This window comes from Sebastes umbrosus, chromosome 14 (genome assembly GCF_015220745.1).
Source record: "Sebastes umbrosus isolate fSebUmb1 chromosome 14, fSebUmb1.pri, whole genome shotgun sequence".
In the NCBI taxonomy this organism is placed as follows: Eukaryota; Metazoa; Chordata; class Actinopteri; order Perciformes; family Sebastidae; genus Sebastes; species Sebastes umbrosus.
In genome coordinates, this window is record NC_051282.1 from 17,308,828 (window position 1) to 17,325,183 (window position 16,356).

Consider the following 16,356-nt stretch of genomic DNA (forward strand, 5'->3'; position numbering starts at 1 on the left):
GGCTCAGTGGAGTGACGGGAGCGAGTAACGTCATCGACTCCGGCCGAAGCAGGAAAAGTTAACACAGTAGTTTGTCTGTTCTGGGCTACTGTAGAAACAAAGCGGCCGGCTCCATGAAGGGTTTGCTCCCTATGTAGATATAAACGTCTCATTCTAAGATAACGAAAACACAACGATTCTCATTTTCAGGTGATTATACATTAGAGAAAACATATTATATTAAATTCCTGCCAATAGATCCCCCTGAATGTTACAAACTGTTCCGTCAAAGGATTCCTAACTTGGGAAATCCCTAAGTTAGGATGGTAATACCAAAAATCCTAAATGTCATCCTAAACTGAGATAAGATATGATTTCAGATTTAAGTTTCTGTAATGAGGCCCCAGAACTGTAATCCAAACCGTTTAAAGAAAAGGAGCCATTTCATTTTGGGTACAGTATGTCATTTTTCAAGCTGTGGACGAAACGGGGGATTGTTAACAATAAAAGCCCAAACTACTCATAACTATTATTTTTCAACCTGGAAACTGGAGATTTTTCCCTCCATATTTTTTTCAGGAGGATAAATTTGAATCTATACAAATCAGATTTGGTTCAAAGAACAAATAGCCAAGGAACAAGTGATTGGGTTTTGGTGCAAATGCAAGAAATCTTTAACTTCTTCAATCTCATAAATGAATGGACTTATTTTAATGAAAAAAAATCACTATCGCACAATTGTCTATCACTGTGTGTATTTTGATACATGTGGAGCTTTGTGCAGATTGAACATTTGTAAAACATTTTAAACAAACACAGCTTGTACAGCCTTGGCGAAAGTGTGCACTCTCTATAGAGAGGTTAGTTGATGACATGTGTACTAGACTTTCCTACCAATACTCTCATCTTTTTCATCACCCACTTTTGATCACATACCTTTATTAACATTCAGCTTTGAATGAAAATGTGTGAAATTATAGACACAAGATGCTCTAAAAGTCCCAATTACTTGAAAATGCCTGCATTAAATTGCATTTTAGTGGATTATAAGAAAATTATACACTCATCAATGTTTCCTTAAAACAAAATCATCATTATCACAAACTTCAGAAGACTACTCTGACTTCCTGTATAACGCCACATAGAACACTGCAAGTTATTTCTCCTCACATTGGTTTAATTATCATGTCCCTGTTGTAATAAATATAACATATCCATAATGTAGTAAATGCACTTGTGATGTCTTATAATGCCTTGTTACAAGTCGAGCTAATCTCTCATTTTGTACTCCTCACTGTACTGAATGTACAGAAGGTCAATTGAGCTTATGATTGTGTGATAAACTATTAATTAGACAGAAACTCCTCCTCATTTCCTCCCTGTTTACTTATTAAGCTTCTTAATGTCATCTCATGACAGGACATGCAGCCTCAGATGCCGTTACACTCTCACGCATTCCATGTGTGTTTTGCTACAACAAACTGTTCAGTTTGGTTTATTGGCGCAATATTACAATAAGCGCTTATTTTTAGAAAACAGCACAACAGCCTGATGAGGTTTCTTAAACCGGAGCGTTCAGCGTTCCACATTTTAATCACCACTCATCCTTGTCAAATAGGATATACTGCAGCCCCCTCTGCACTGTATCTGTCTCCTACTTCGTCCTCCCACTCACAATGTCCAAAGACGCGCCGTTGCTCTCATTAGGATGCAGGATGCAGAGAGGAGCCCTGATCTATTCAGAATTGCTCCTACAGGAGCGGGGACCTCCTCCCCTTCAGAGGGGGCCAAGAGCTGCAGATTAAAAGTCACTGTGTTCATCACCCTGCTAAAGCACTCCCATTAACAGACATTACATTACCTACCCCACATGTTCAAATCCCTAACTGGGGGCTTCATACCACTTGTCACTACATGCTGGGATAAAAGTCTTTTTAATGTTAACATCTTCACATTCACTACGCCAGCTCTCAACTTCAAATAAAATCCACTTATTACTGTCCGTTCTGTGGCGCTGCCTGGTCGGGACGCCGATTTGGTGAACAATTAATCCGTATTTAAGGTTGTTAAGTGTGTTGATACACTCAATTCCTGTGCGCTGAGGGGGAAGCCAAAGCCAGCAGCTAATCAAAATGTCTCTCAGCCATTTACAGAGCAATGTAAACTGCACAATTTTTGGGTTGCTCTAAAACCTTTTCCCAGTGTTTCTGAGCTGAGCGTTTGTTGCTCCCAGCTGTTTTGGAGAGGAGGACTTGGTTCAGCATTTCTGTGTTTCATGCTGCCCTTGCTTCGCTATTTTTTTTTTGCTCAGGAGAAAGCACGTGTGAGTGTGTGTGTGTGTGTGTGTATGTGTGTGTGCGTGTGTGTGTGTGTGTGTGTGTGTGTGTGCGTGCGTGTGTGTGTGTGTGTTTGCGTGTGTGATTTCTTTCGGGAGGTCAAACTGTGGCATGTCAACTCTGAATGTGATTGTTTGTGTGTGTGTTTTGGTGACATTTCTGAGATGGGGTCAGTCTATGCTGCATTCAGTGAGTGTATCTCATGACAAAAAGTTACAAGTCTGAGAGTACAAGCTACAGGACGTTGTGTTTAAGTTTACGTACCACGTCTATGAGCAGAGATGGGTGGGTTGGTTTAACAATGTGTTCCTTTATCAGGAGACAATCATCAAAAGAATGACAACTTCCCCCTCCTTCCAGATTACATTCAGGTGCAAAGATAAAGGTAAGTATATCGGGTTTGCTTACGAACACAAATCTGTCATCAATTAAATTAACTTGTTAAATCCTCATTCTCATTTTAAGAGTCATTTTCTGAAATAATCCATTGATTTTTCCGCATGTATCCTTTTGCTTTTCTGGCAACAGGATCCATTTGTTGAGACAGAAAAACTATTTTCATTTGGATAAAACTGGAGATGTGTTTTTCTTTCACTGACACTCCTTGGATTATTGATGCATTAAAGTGATTGTTCTACAATCGCTTATGATAATACTGAAGTATAACAGCAGCATAACAATAGTTGGCTGTCAAGTTCACATTCTACTTTTAACTAAATATATACTTGCTTCTTCTGGGTTGGATTGTCTGTCAAAATGCTGCAGCTAACTCTCGGATGTCACATTTCGCAGCATCTCATCAGCACGTGAAAGCATCATCAAGTCAACGATATATGTTCCAAAGGAGTCTACACTTAAAACTGCATTACCATAAAACAATAAGGAGGTATTCATAAAACATAAAAATGATATATTCACTGTGATGGATTACTTTCGGTACATCAGGGAAATCTTTTTACATCATACTGAAATCAAAGCAAACTAATGCGTGGAGAATGTTTTGCAGCCACACAAATAATATGAGGCTATGGGCAATTACAGCAATTACAAATACTCCTACACAAATGCAAATATTTGACTAAAACACATTGTTTGTGCTACGCCGAATTTAATATTCAGCACCATTTTAGACTACAGTTACATTTTTGAGACTCTCTGGAGGAGCATTCAAAGATTCTTTATAAGAGTCAACTTCTGCCTTTATGTTCATTTATTTGTGTGTAATGCTGAGGGGATTTATAGTTTGCACTATTTAGGTGGTGCAGAGCCCCAGAGTGTGCACTCTTATTATTAAGTATAAATCTAACAGTTGGAGGCTGGTGTGCTGCACATCCACATACCAGGACACAGCTCGCTGATTTTCTAATTGGAGCGGGGAACTTGCTTATTTTCAACAACGCTGTGCAACAGCAACACGTTGGAGTTAACAGCTGCCGTTTTTAAAGTTAAAGGAGACATATAGTATGTTGACATGCTTTAATGTTCAAAAAAGACTATTTTTCTCATACTGTGTGTGATGATACCTGTATTCACCCTCTGTCTGAAACGCTCCGTTCTAGCACCTGTCTCTTTAAGACCCCCTCCTGAAAAAGCCCAGTCTGCTCTGATGGGCTTGAGAGAAAAATATGGTGCATCTTTGCAAAGGTAGTTCTCAAGCTGTGGGCGATATATTCTAATGAGCCTGCATGTGACATAGGAAGGGGAGCCAAATCTCAATGACTTGTTGAATCACATGTTTCCTGATCTAGACAGCCCACAAAGAACTGACTGGGTTGTCTTATCTCACAGTTTGTGGGTTGGTAGGTACTCCAGATACCCAAATGTATGAGCACAAACACTGAAAAAGTGAGTTTTTCCTGATATATCCTCTTTAACAATAAGTCAAGTCCGTCTCACTTCCACCATGAACACACACTCAACCAAACTGCACCACCTGAGCACTGTTTCAGTGCAGACACACTTGTTTGTGATCAGAATAAGTAATATCATTACAAGTATTAGTTCACTACTCAAGGTCAAGGTCAAGGTCATTAATATAGGATTGAACAAATGGAGCTCTGGCCTCCTCTCATGCTACACATTTTAGAAAAAGACATGGGAATAAAGGCATGCAATGTTGAGAACAGCAACAATTAGAAATAAAAAAAATATTTAAAAAAATTAAAAACTGAAATATGATAAAGGGACAAGTGAGCAGTTCTGTAAAATAAGTAATGGGGAGGCTATGTTATATATTTAATACAAATATGACAATAATGCAGCTGACTAACAATTGTCAAGTTGTAGTCTGTATGAACACACTACACATCTGTATATATTTAGTGTAAAACAGGGAGGTAGTGCAAAGACCACAATATGAGAATATTAATGGCATTGTAATGAGTCAGTTACATAATGTTGTGACAGTTTCATGTTGCTGACACATTGTGGCATATTGCACTGAATGGACAAAATAACATTAAAGATGTGCAGAAGAAAAAGGAGTTGTGCAACATCAGCAGCCCTCTGCAGCAGATCTTACACTGTAACAGAGCTCAGTGTTTAATTAGGATTTCAGAGGTGAAAAAAAGGGAGAAAAACATTCAGACAGTGTGGTGCAACATGTGGAGCAGAGGTGGATAGGCTTTAATTATGTGTCCATCTGTCTGTGCATCTCCAGCTCCATGACTGTACACGGCACCTTACAGTTTTGTGTATAAATGGCTGTCGTTTTACAAACAAACAAACGGCATGTGCATGCATGCGTGATAAGCAACACTCTCTTGGCCCCCATCCGTTCAGGCCTCGCCCCAGCTTTCCCTATGAGTGACACACTGACTAATACACAGACAGATAAACACTCACACTGACAAACACGATAAGGCTTTGCCCACGAAACACTGACACGGACTGACTGATGGACGTCTCCATGGAGACCAGTCACCAAGACTGACACAAGTCTCTCGCAGCCGAGCGCCGTGCCAACTAAATCAGAGAGGTGAGGGAGAGGAAAGAAAAGAAAGCGAGAGATAAAGAGTGGAAACACACTGTGCAGCACCAGAATGATTGCAAAGCAGCGCTGAAATATTCCAGCGTCTGTGTGGATGCGGTGCAGATCTGGTCTAACGGGCCACGTGATCGTCTCCCCTGCCCTTCGATCTGCTCCTCTCACACCTCACTCCTCTCACCCCATCACTCACACACCTCCATCACTTTTTCTCCTTTACACTCCCCTCCTTTCTCCCCCGCATCTGCTCCTCTCTTCGCCCCCTTTCCTTTCCTACACCTAAGGCTTGTTTATTTCCACACCTCACCTCCTCTGCTGATTTCTCCACCCTTCTCCTCTCTCTGCGGGTTCTTCTCTCCACCCCTCTCTCCCTCTCTCTCTCTCTCTCTCTCTCTCTCTCTCCCTCTCTCCCACGCTGTGCGAAATGGAAGCTCTCACAGAGACCTGAGGTTGCCATAGTAACCTGCCATAGTAACCACTCACCATCTTGCGTGTCTCCGTCACGTCGGCGGGGGCTCGGGGCGTCCGCGGCCCTGCTCTGCAGCTCCCAAAGCGGGGCGTCAGTTCAGTAAACCCTGCAGTGTGATGGGAAAGTTCGCGGATAGTATCTGCTTTCGTCTCATGAAACTTCCAAATGACAACATTTCTGAGGGAAGCAATGACTGATAACTGACAAAACAATTGTGATCTGCAGGTCACTCTGATGTATTATTAGACATAGGTCACCACAGGCACACAGCTGAGAGGAAAACTGTCTCTGAATGCTTCAAATAAGTTTTTTATGGCCTCCAACTTTCTCCATTTCAATAAAAAGATGAAATTAGGACTCACTTGGACTTTAGATATGGCAAATAGTGGACCATACCATACCAATTAACAGCCGTTGTTTCAAGAGTCCACACTGGGAAATTTGAGACTGAGCGCCTCACCGCTGCACCGCCCTATCCAAAGCTACCACAAGAGAAAAGTGCAAGAGGGGCAAAATATATAAATAAACTAGTACAACTGAGTCAACACTCTACATATACTGCGCAGAGTCCAGGGAATGGGAAAACAAACAGTGAAGGCATGTTCGAGTTCACGTGATGGCACTGAGAGTAATCGTCTTAACCATACAGCCCAATCTGTGATTTATCACAGCGATGGCGCCTAGCTTCACTAACTACCTCCTCTGTGGCTCTTAGCGGCCTCCGGGGACGACTGCTGGCATGTCTCATCGCCCTCTTCTGGAGCCACCATCTCACCGTGACATCAGTGCCCCCCCCCACCACCGTAGCGGCCCCTAAAAATACGACAACCTCCAACCAGATCCAAAAAGGACGTTTGATTACGTGTCATCTTGTGCGACAGCGCACCCACGCTTCTCTCCAGGCGTCTCATCGTGATCTCTCAGAGCGCCGTGGAAACCAAACCGTTCTGTGTCAGGACTGAATCACAAGGAGTGAAAAAAAAAAAAACAACAGAGAGATTTAAAAAAAAAAAAAAAAAAAAACTGTTAAACATCACACTTTGGTCATCAGGGTTATAATTTCATGTTTACTGCTCTCATGCACTATCTGTTTCTTGCCATCTACATCATCAATATTTATAGTGTCATCATCATCAGCATCAGTATGCCACTACTGTTGTGCCTCCAGCCAGCGCAGCCAGTCAGTGAGGCAGACAGAGGAAAGGCCCCAGCCTGACTCTGCAATGCTGTATTGAGCTCTTATGCCATCACTGACCCGAAACAAACTCCCTCAAGACTCTGTGCCTAGATGCAGCCAAGCCAGCAGTGGCTGCAAAGCACGGTGGTCACTGAGGCCTGACCGCCTTCATTACCCAATCACATTTACTAATACTTAGTCTAACCAGAAGAAGATAATATCTCTTCTCTTTGCCAAACTCAATATCAGACACGCAGGGCTGACTGCTCTCTCTGGCCTTCTCATCTCAAACAGCATAAAGACTGTTTCAGTCTCTCGAGTTACCGCGATGACTCGCGAGCGAGCTGCTACTTTTGACCATCTTTAGAAACGCATGATCAGATATTTGGCCGAGCACCGCCACACAACTCTCCCATGGAGCATTCACAAACTCATGAAGAGGGAGGGGAAAGGCATCGCCTCAGGCCATTTTTCAGGCATCCCTCTCCACTTTAGGTCATGATGAGAATATATTCCTCTGGGGAAATCTCACCATTTCTAATTATGTCATTTCAATGGATTATAGCATTCATTTGTGTCATTAACCATTGCCATTTTTCCAACTATTATTCAATAATTAATGCTCGGACAGTCATCATGATCCCCAAAGGGTCAGCACCCAGGCCTCGACGGAGACTCAATCAAACCAATCACGGCTGATTATATCCACCCCGCCATCATAGGCGGCTTAGCATTGCGGCTGTGGATGGGTCAGTGCTAATGCACTCCCAGCCCCCTGGTTACTGAGATTCAAATTGTGCCATATCATGCGCAAAAACAGAATCTCAGATCTCCGTCCCCAGGTCCAGGCATGGCGCAAGCACGTGGCGACCGGCGGGCACATGTGTGATATGATCCCAGCGTCTCAGATGGGGGCTCGTCGTGCTGCATTATTAAGGGACAGCCGGAGGTTGTTCCCACAATTTTCAGCCTCTCATGGCTGATCAGCGACTCTCCCTTCACCCTTCAACCTGTGTACATCAGCAAGTCGTGCAGCCATCAATCAACGACACCCTCGCCCTGTGAAGAGATCAGCGACCAGCTTGCCCTGATTAGAGCAGTTTCAGTGTCATCTATAATCTCTGTCTCTCTCCCATACACAGAAATGAGTGTATGTGCATAAACACACAAGCACGCACAAACGCACACTCACACAGACACCAAATTTAGGGCAACAGTTACTCTCTTTGCATTCTAATGTAGCAGCAGAGACGTCCCTCAGAATTAATGCAGTCCTTTGTCCTTTTAGGTACAGTAAGGGGACGAGGAAAGACAAACTACACGCTAACCAGATTGAAAGCATCTTAGCTTCATTTGATGCACAAAACGTTGACATTGGGCGATATTTTAGGGGGTAATGGTTTATATGCTGGACTCCTCTCGTGCCCTTTCCCCCCCTTGTGTGTTTGTTTTGACTTTTTCTTATCTCCTCTGGAAATAATCCGCAATGGCTCCACAATTCCAACAGCGCTGGAGCAGTGGGGGCCTGAGCATTATCTCAAAGTCACACCTTCCCTCTAGGCCAGGTGTGCAGGTGTAATTTACCATGTCCCTGTTAACCTGCTTGCTTGTTTTCATCAAGCTCATCGGCCATGCATAAGTGGTGTGCCTCGGAAATTAAAGAGCAGCCTGGCCTGATTCCTCAAATGACTGGAATCGCTCAGCCGGTGCTTAATTTGCGACGCAGGAAGGAGTCGGCTCTCGGTTTTGTGGGACACGTGCCTATGTGTTCAAATTAACGGTTGACAGGTAAAATTTGTAAAGATGGTTGCACATTTTCTTTGCTATTTTTTTTAAGTCGTCATATTGGGCAAAAAGGATTTCCTTTCTTTGTTTCTTTTTTCTACAGGAGCTTGAATAGCTAGCTAGAATAAAACGTGGATCTGCTACTGTACGAATTGTTGAAAGGAAGCTGTATGAGTTCAGCTTTCTTACATATTAGAATTTATAAAAATCTGTCAAAATGTCTTTCCTCTTTCTCTTGAAGCCACCAGTGGAACAGTCTAAAGGTGGAGCCTGTTGCAGGTCCAGAATCCTTAAAGGGGGAATAAACTGAATAAAACATTCCACCAGCATCCCATTAACTAATCTGTGTTAACCTTTCCTTGTGAATCATGACATTGTTCAATTTTAATAACATGCATATTAGGTCAAGAGGTGTCGTGACTTTGATCCTTCAGGACTTAAAAGGAGATTTGACCTAAGGTGTGCGATATTTTCCCTCTACTTCCAGGCCTTTACTAATTCAGTACAGCCTGTCCCTGAATTTCCAGAGAATGAGGCTTGAAGGAATTTACATCCCTCCATCCATAATAAAAACACATCACAAACGCTGAATAGACCATTTTCTTGTTTTTGCTTTGAGTGGCCACATTCTCATAAATGGCTGCCTTTTAGTAACCCGAATTCATTTTGGCTTAGGTAACGCTTTGGTCGGGCAGTGGGAGGAGGGCAGCGACAAAGTTCAAGACGAACAAATTCCACTGACATTTTGGCCTCGCTTTTGCAGCAGCGAGACGTCTTGATATTTTGAAGCGCTGCCCTGAGCTGGATAGACCTTGCCTTTAAATGTGATATCATGTGACAAGCCTCTCATGAAGCCCGGGCCTTGCAGTGACTGGTGCTGTTACATACAGTCCATGATCAGCTGGGAGAGAAGCCTCACTTCCTCACTATTGAACGTCAAGCTCACATGGATAAAACACATACTGTTTCTTTACAGGCAACATAAAAACTTGCCATCCTCTTAAAGTTTTACTTCTGTAGGCCCATTTGGATCTAATGGAAAGAATATGATGTGAGGGCTCATAAATGGTATGTATCATGGTCATTCACTCCAGGGTTGAGCTATGATGGTGTAGAAAGTTTACAGGTAAAGCGTTAAATGTAATACGGGTGCATGAATACAAATCACATGGACATAAAATGCAAGCTGCAAAAAACAGAAGTGATTAATCGGCCTGTGGGGATGACAAAATGTTTTAAATGACACCAGCCATCTGACAGTGATGTGTCGAACAAAAATGCCCTATACAGCACTCCTCCAGAATTTAAATTCTTCATCTTCTTCCATCCTCACATATACAAATCTGCAATAACTTGCAGTGTCTTTGGGGTCTCTCTGTGCACCCAAAACCCCCCCATCCCTCCTACACACAGCTCAACACTACCTCCCACCCCTCTCTTGTCTAATCCTGCCCCAGTGCCCCACTTCACCTTCCAACACCCCATTAATAACTTATTCTCTCTATCATAAAACTCAGGAGATCATCCAGCTGGTCCACAGCACACACACACACACACACACACTGCCAGCAATCTCCTCCTGCCAGTCCCATGCAGCCTGCTCGGCTCTTTCTCTCAAACACTGCACATTAGCATTCAAATCCTCTCATAACCGTATCATTGTGTCGCAGATAGAGGCAGTAGATCTTCATTCATCAGTCCTAATCTATCTGCTCCTTGTTCTCAGCCGGAGGGGCCCCCAGGCTCTGACTCAGAGCTTAACCCACCGCGCATAAGCCGCAAGGTGCCTGCGCATTTTTCCTCCAAATCTGGGGTCATCAGAGGGGGATCCAGCAAAGGGTAACTGAACCCCCAAACACACAAATTAACACCGCATACGGGTCCGATTAGGGCGGTTTAATGGGAGTATATTTGAGTGAAAGCTGCGCGTTAACCGGATCAAATATTAAGCCCTGTCAACAGCTTGCATGCGCTACACAGTGGATGATGCTCCTCTTTTTATTTCCAAGGTTAGATTAACTTGTGTTGACAAACAAAAAGATGAAAAAATAAACAAAAAAAAAGAAGCTTTAAGAAAAGTTATGCATCAAAATCAGATAATGTATTTTGCCCAATGCTCTCTCTCTCTCTCTCTCTCTCTGTCTTCGTCATACATGTATGTAATTCCTGGATATGAGCCATGCAGAGGAGGAGGCCTGTACACAGCAATACACACGAGGACAGTTCACACACATCATATCAGGTCATGAATGCGGATTTCCATTCCAGCGCGTTAGTTTGCGTTTGTTGCGCGTGTTGGAGCAGATGCGCACAAAACTGTCCTGGATGCGAGCGCGCGCACACACTCCAACACGCGCCAGACAGAATTGGAGAATCAGAGCTCTAGAATCTGCATCTCGAATGCGTTGGATGTCATCGAACAGAAACATTCGAGAGTGATGAGAGACTCACCTTTATTTGATTTTTTAGGATGCTGCGGTCAAGTTCTGGAACGCGTCTCCGCTCAACTCGCTACTCCGAGATCTCTCTCTCACCTTCTCCTCAAATAAACAGCGTTATTCCACTGCAGAGCCGCCGCCGACGCTGTCTTCTTCTCCTCTCTCCCTCTCTCCCTCTCTCTCTCTCTCTCTCTCTCTCCTCTGTCTCCCTCACTGTTTCTCCTCTCTCTCTCTCTCTCTCTCTCTCTCTCAGATTGATTCACCCTTTCCAAGTGCTGCGCTGCCACCGCTGGTAATGAGAATTGTCTCAGAAATCTTCAGGTGGATGAAACCACTGGCCGACGGCGAGGGGACGTTACACTGCTTCTGCTGCATGCTGGGGCATTGAATACGCAACTTTATTTATAATGCAATATTTATTTTCTTATTCAAAAATATGAATATAATCTGCAGACATATCACCTTGCACGTTGCACACAAGACCCCATGCAGACAGCCCATGGCAAAAGGGTTAAATATTAATAACCCCAAAATAAAAATGACATCTTATATAATTATTTTCATTATTGTTATTGCTGCTATAATGAACCCACACTTCACCCCCTCTACAGTGTTTGCATTTTAATATTTAACTTCTCATTTTGTCATCTTCAGTTTATTTTGTATTTCAAATCCCATAGGCACACGTGTGTCCATATGGTCATGTAATCTCTATAATATGATGATGGTGGTGTTTACAGCTTGTTACAGGGAACATTTGCTGCTTGGCCGGTTCCCTTGGCAACGCTCAAGCACACACAATGCTGAGCCCCACCTGTACAGCACTGCCTCATTGGACTGGAGTCCTGCCTGCCATTGCAGTTCCCCATCACATATATACGGTGGGCTATATACAGTACAGTGCCTATACAGGTGTATTGATTGACATGCTGAGATGGAGGGAGAGAGAGGAAGGTAAAGGAGAGAGGAGAGGTTGTGTGTTTGTTTTACAAATTCTCCTTTAAAAGAGAAATTACGTGATTGATCTCAAGTGAGGGCAGTTTAGTATAGAGGCTGCATGGGATAAGAGGAGGAGGAGTGGGGGGGTGCATAATTGAAGGGGGAGTGAGGTGAGGTTTAAGGTTAGGTTAAGGTTACAGGTGTGATCAGGGTTGAGTTGTCAATCATCTCAGCAAGATATTAACGTGAGGACGTATGTGAGAGAGTGGGTGGGTGGTTGAGTGTCCATCAGATAGCAGAAGGAAAGAGGGAGGGAGGTGTTGGGGGGGGGGGGCGTTCAGACGGGTGATTAGTGCTGGATTGATAACGTTCTATATCGAGACTCAGAGGATCGCTCTTTCTCACATCCTTGCTCCTCAACGCCAGCTCTCCATCACAGGCACGTGTTCTCACACACACTCCTCACACACGTGTCTTCCTTCCAGCTCTGCTCTATCACACACACATATACGCACACACACACACACACGTACACACAATTTAGATGTAGAAGCAGGTAATGACTGACCCCTGCTTATTCAGTCTGGATGCAGCAACAGGGTGGCCAACCTGTATCTCTCTTATTAAACATTGCACACTGCACACTCCGCATGGCCTTGGCCGCCCTTTTCCACTTTATGCACAATATGTTCTCGCTCACTTGACCCCCCCACAGCCCCACGCTCTGCAGTGAGGGTCTAGCAGCGTCCACAGCCTGTCCCAGTCCTCTGTAATTCCAACAACAACGAGCTCTCGCTCAGTGCTTTTGCATTGCGTCGCTCCTTCCTCTCTCTCTCTCTCTCCTCTCCCCTCCCCTCCCCTGCTGCCTTCCTGCCTCCCTCCCTCTCTCTCTCTATTAAATTTCCAGTCACACAACAGTGCAGTGGATATCCCTCCCTCTCTCTAACTCTCACACACTCTCCACCACCACATCCCTCCCTCCCTCCCTCTCTCACACATACATACCTCTGTAGTCTGTGGAGGTGTTGTCGTCGTCCTGGATCTCTCCCTATCGCTCGCTCTTGATATTGACTGTTCTCTCCCTCCTTTACTTTGAACCTCTCAATCTCGCTCACTCTTGATACAAGGCTGCTCTCTTTTCACCTCCAGTTGTCTCATCTCGCCCTGTCTCTCCCTTTCTCCTCCCCCCTTGCCTCATTATTTAAAAGAGCCCCCTCACATTTCCTCCTCTTCCTCCCCAACCCACTCTGTTTGTATCTCTGTACTGCAGTGTCTGCTCAGGCTATATGGTGTGGAGTATAACCTCCCCTCCCCATCCCTCCTCCCTCACCGTGGTGGGTGTGCAGGGCTCGCTCCACCAGGCCAGCCTTTAACTGACTGATTGAGTGGACACCACAGGCCGATGAATGAATAAAGATGGGAGCCACTGTGAGGATTAATGTGCCTCATATGAAGACAGAAAGCTTGCCATCTAGTATTTCTGCCTCTGCCCGGTGGATGAGGCTGCTCTCTCCTCCTGTGCTCTGCCTTGTGTTGCTGTGTGTTATGCTGTGCTGGCATATTGGTTGAGAGACGTGCAGGCGCTCTCTTTGCCCCGGGTTATGTCCAGGTCCCGGGGCCTCGGCGGCAGTTGCTGCGCTGGGGTGAAACCTCTGCCATCGCCGTGCTGTGCTGGAACGGCGTGGCGAGAGGAAGTGGGGCAGAAACGCCGGTGGTGTTGAGAACACGCCGCCTGCCTTTCTCCTCCTGCCGTTTCTGCATCTCCCCCCTCCTTCCTCACACGATATCTCAAGACTGAACTCTCCACAGCCTCCGAGGCCCTAACTGAGCCCTGATCCGTATCTGATGGTGAAACAGCACGCCACCGGCTGCAGAGATTCCAACCTGTGTGATACCAAATTGAACACTCGGGCTGTCGTGACTAGCAAGCAAGGGTTGAACGCTCTAACGCTTATGCCTGTGTACACCCTGAAACACTGTGTTTTCACCCACAGAGAAAGAAGCTCTTTTAAACACAGACTTAACCAAGCTTGTATCTCCACCACTAAAGCCAATACTCCTCCCTTATCAGAAACAGCCCTATCTGGCAACTGCATCCATTAGGCCCAATAGTACCATTGATCTTCCCACACCCAAGCCAAGTGGACCTCAACCATCGGCCCCTGAAGACAAATCCAATTTTAGGTGTTATATGCTCCTCTGACCCGCACCCTCCTCTTAATCTCTCCATGTGCAGGCTAAACTCATCTAGCACCTCTACCATCACAACACATTCACTCTTTGTGTGGCGAGGCTTAATAATAAGACTGTCTCTCCTGCTCCTCCATCGCTCGCTCCTGTCGACACCTCCTCCGGCAGGGCGTAAAACAAACTCTGCCTCCAGGCCTATAAACCCCATTATGCTGAGCAGCACTTCTGCCACCAGGCTGTATAATCGTCATCTCTAGCCCATAGCCTCCCCTAACTGGCCCTCAACCTGGTCCACTGCCTCTTTCCTCATGGCGACAACAGGGAGGGACAACAACCAAAATGCCACACGACCAACACGTAGCTGGAGCGTTTGTATTTTAAGCCACTGTTGCTCTGACCCAAAGCACTCTGCAGTAAAGAGCAGTCAAACAGCCCAGACGTCGGTCATATGTAAGGACTCATGGATCTAATGGGCAAGGTTAAGTGCACTTAAAGTGTTTAATCACATTTATAATGCAAATGTCATAAATCTATGAGTCATTTCCATACTCAGAAGCTTTATATTGAGATGTTTAATGCATGACAGGAGTTATTTTGTCATACCTGCTTATTTTACATCTGTTTGATTCTATCTCTGTGTCCTAATTACATATTTTAAACCAACACTTTGTCGCCAGTTGTTCCCAACCTTTGTTTCGTCTGAGTAGGCTGACCCCCACAGCCCTGTCGGTACCCCTTCATGTTCCAAATCTGTTCATTTCAATTGATTTTAAACTTGTTAATCTGTTAATTACATAAGGCAATAATGTTTTTATACAGTTGAACTGATGTTTAGTTCTGTTTGGTCAATTGCATTTATAATACTACCACTTGGAGTGGGAGATGTCGCTGGACATTTCATCCATGACTTCTAGCTAACCACTTCAACTGTTTATCCTTAGCTATCCCTGCTTAACATTTAACTATTACTTTTTTTTTTTAACTGTCTCTTACTTAAAGCTAACTTTTTCAACCATTTATCCGATACATTTATCCATCAATCCATCCATTATCTGTAACCGATTATCCTATTCAGGGTCGCTGGGGGGCTGGAGCCGATCCCAGCTGACATTGGGTGAAGGCGGGGTACACCCTGGACAGGTCGCTAGACTATCACAGGGCTGACACATAGAGACAGACAACCATTCACACTCACAGTCATCTGATACATTTAACGTTAGCTATTTAAACTATTTATCCATTACTTTTATTTAACTGTTTCAACAGTTTATCCACAGCAATTTCAACCATGTATCCCTTACCAGTAGGCTACTTTTAGCTATTGTTTGTCATTTGACCCAAAATTATGAACTTTTTTTTCTCCTCACAGAAAAAAAAAACACTTAAAGCTCAACAGTTTTTTCATTCTTAACAATAGAATGATGCTCTTCTACAATAACTTTGAAATAAAAGGACTGATATGTGTGAGAGAATACTGTACCTCATGTACCTACCCACAGAGAACATACTAAGGAGCTCTCTCTGGGTGTATAAGGCCCAGATGGCTTTGATGGCTCATATCAACAGCCCTGCATCCCCATATTCCCACAGCAACCCCCACATGACACCCCAGGGGACACGATCTCCAAGTCCACAAAGCTCATGTAGACAGCTGCCTCCACAATGGAGGCTTTGAACATTGCCCACTCGGTTTCAATTTCTCCAGCTTCCCCAAGAATGAAGGAAAACTCCCTCCGGAAACGAGCGGTGAGGCCCTCCTGAACTGGGACCAGCCAGCCACCCAGTTCACCCTAACTACACATTCAGCCTGGTCTGGGAACTCCTCTGGATCCCCCAGGAGAAGATGGTGGACAATTCCCTAACCTTCCACCACTGTGACTCAAATCCCGATGAGCCAATTTCAATCTCAAAATCAGGATTCTCTTTTCAGAATTAATACAATATTTATATAAATAATTATATGATTTTAAGCAACAGCTCCCAAGTTATCTTTTTTTGTGAAATTAATCACACGTACATATTTCTCCATGCATCCCTACAGGTGTCCAATGCTGATC

General features: G+C 44.4%; 1 protein-coding gene across 3 annotated transcripts in view; it reads right to left on the reverse strand.

The window, feature by feature from the left end:
- lrrc4ba (leucine rich repeat containing 4Ba) overlaps positions 1–15,088 on the reverse strand; it is a 41,614-nt gene extending 26,526 nt beyond the window's left edge. The window contains exons 1-2 of one of the 3 annotated variants that reach the window (XM_037792730.1): positions 11,184–13,083; positions 5,785–5,876 (exon numbers count right to left, since the gene is read on the reverse strand). The gene's annotated coding sequence lies outside the window, so the exon portion shown is untranslated. Of the gene's footprint in view, positions 1–5,784; positions 5,877–11,183; positions 13,084–13,114 lie in introns of those variants that run through there. The other 2 variants (XM_037792731.1, XM_037792729.1) reach the window with 2 other exon arrangements.
- Between the last annotated feature and the right edge of the window lie 1,268 nt (positions 15,089–16,356).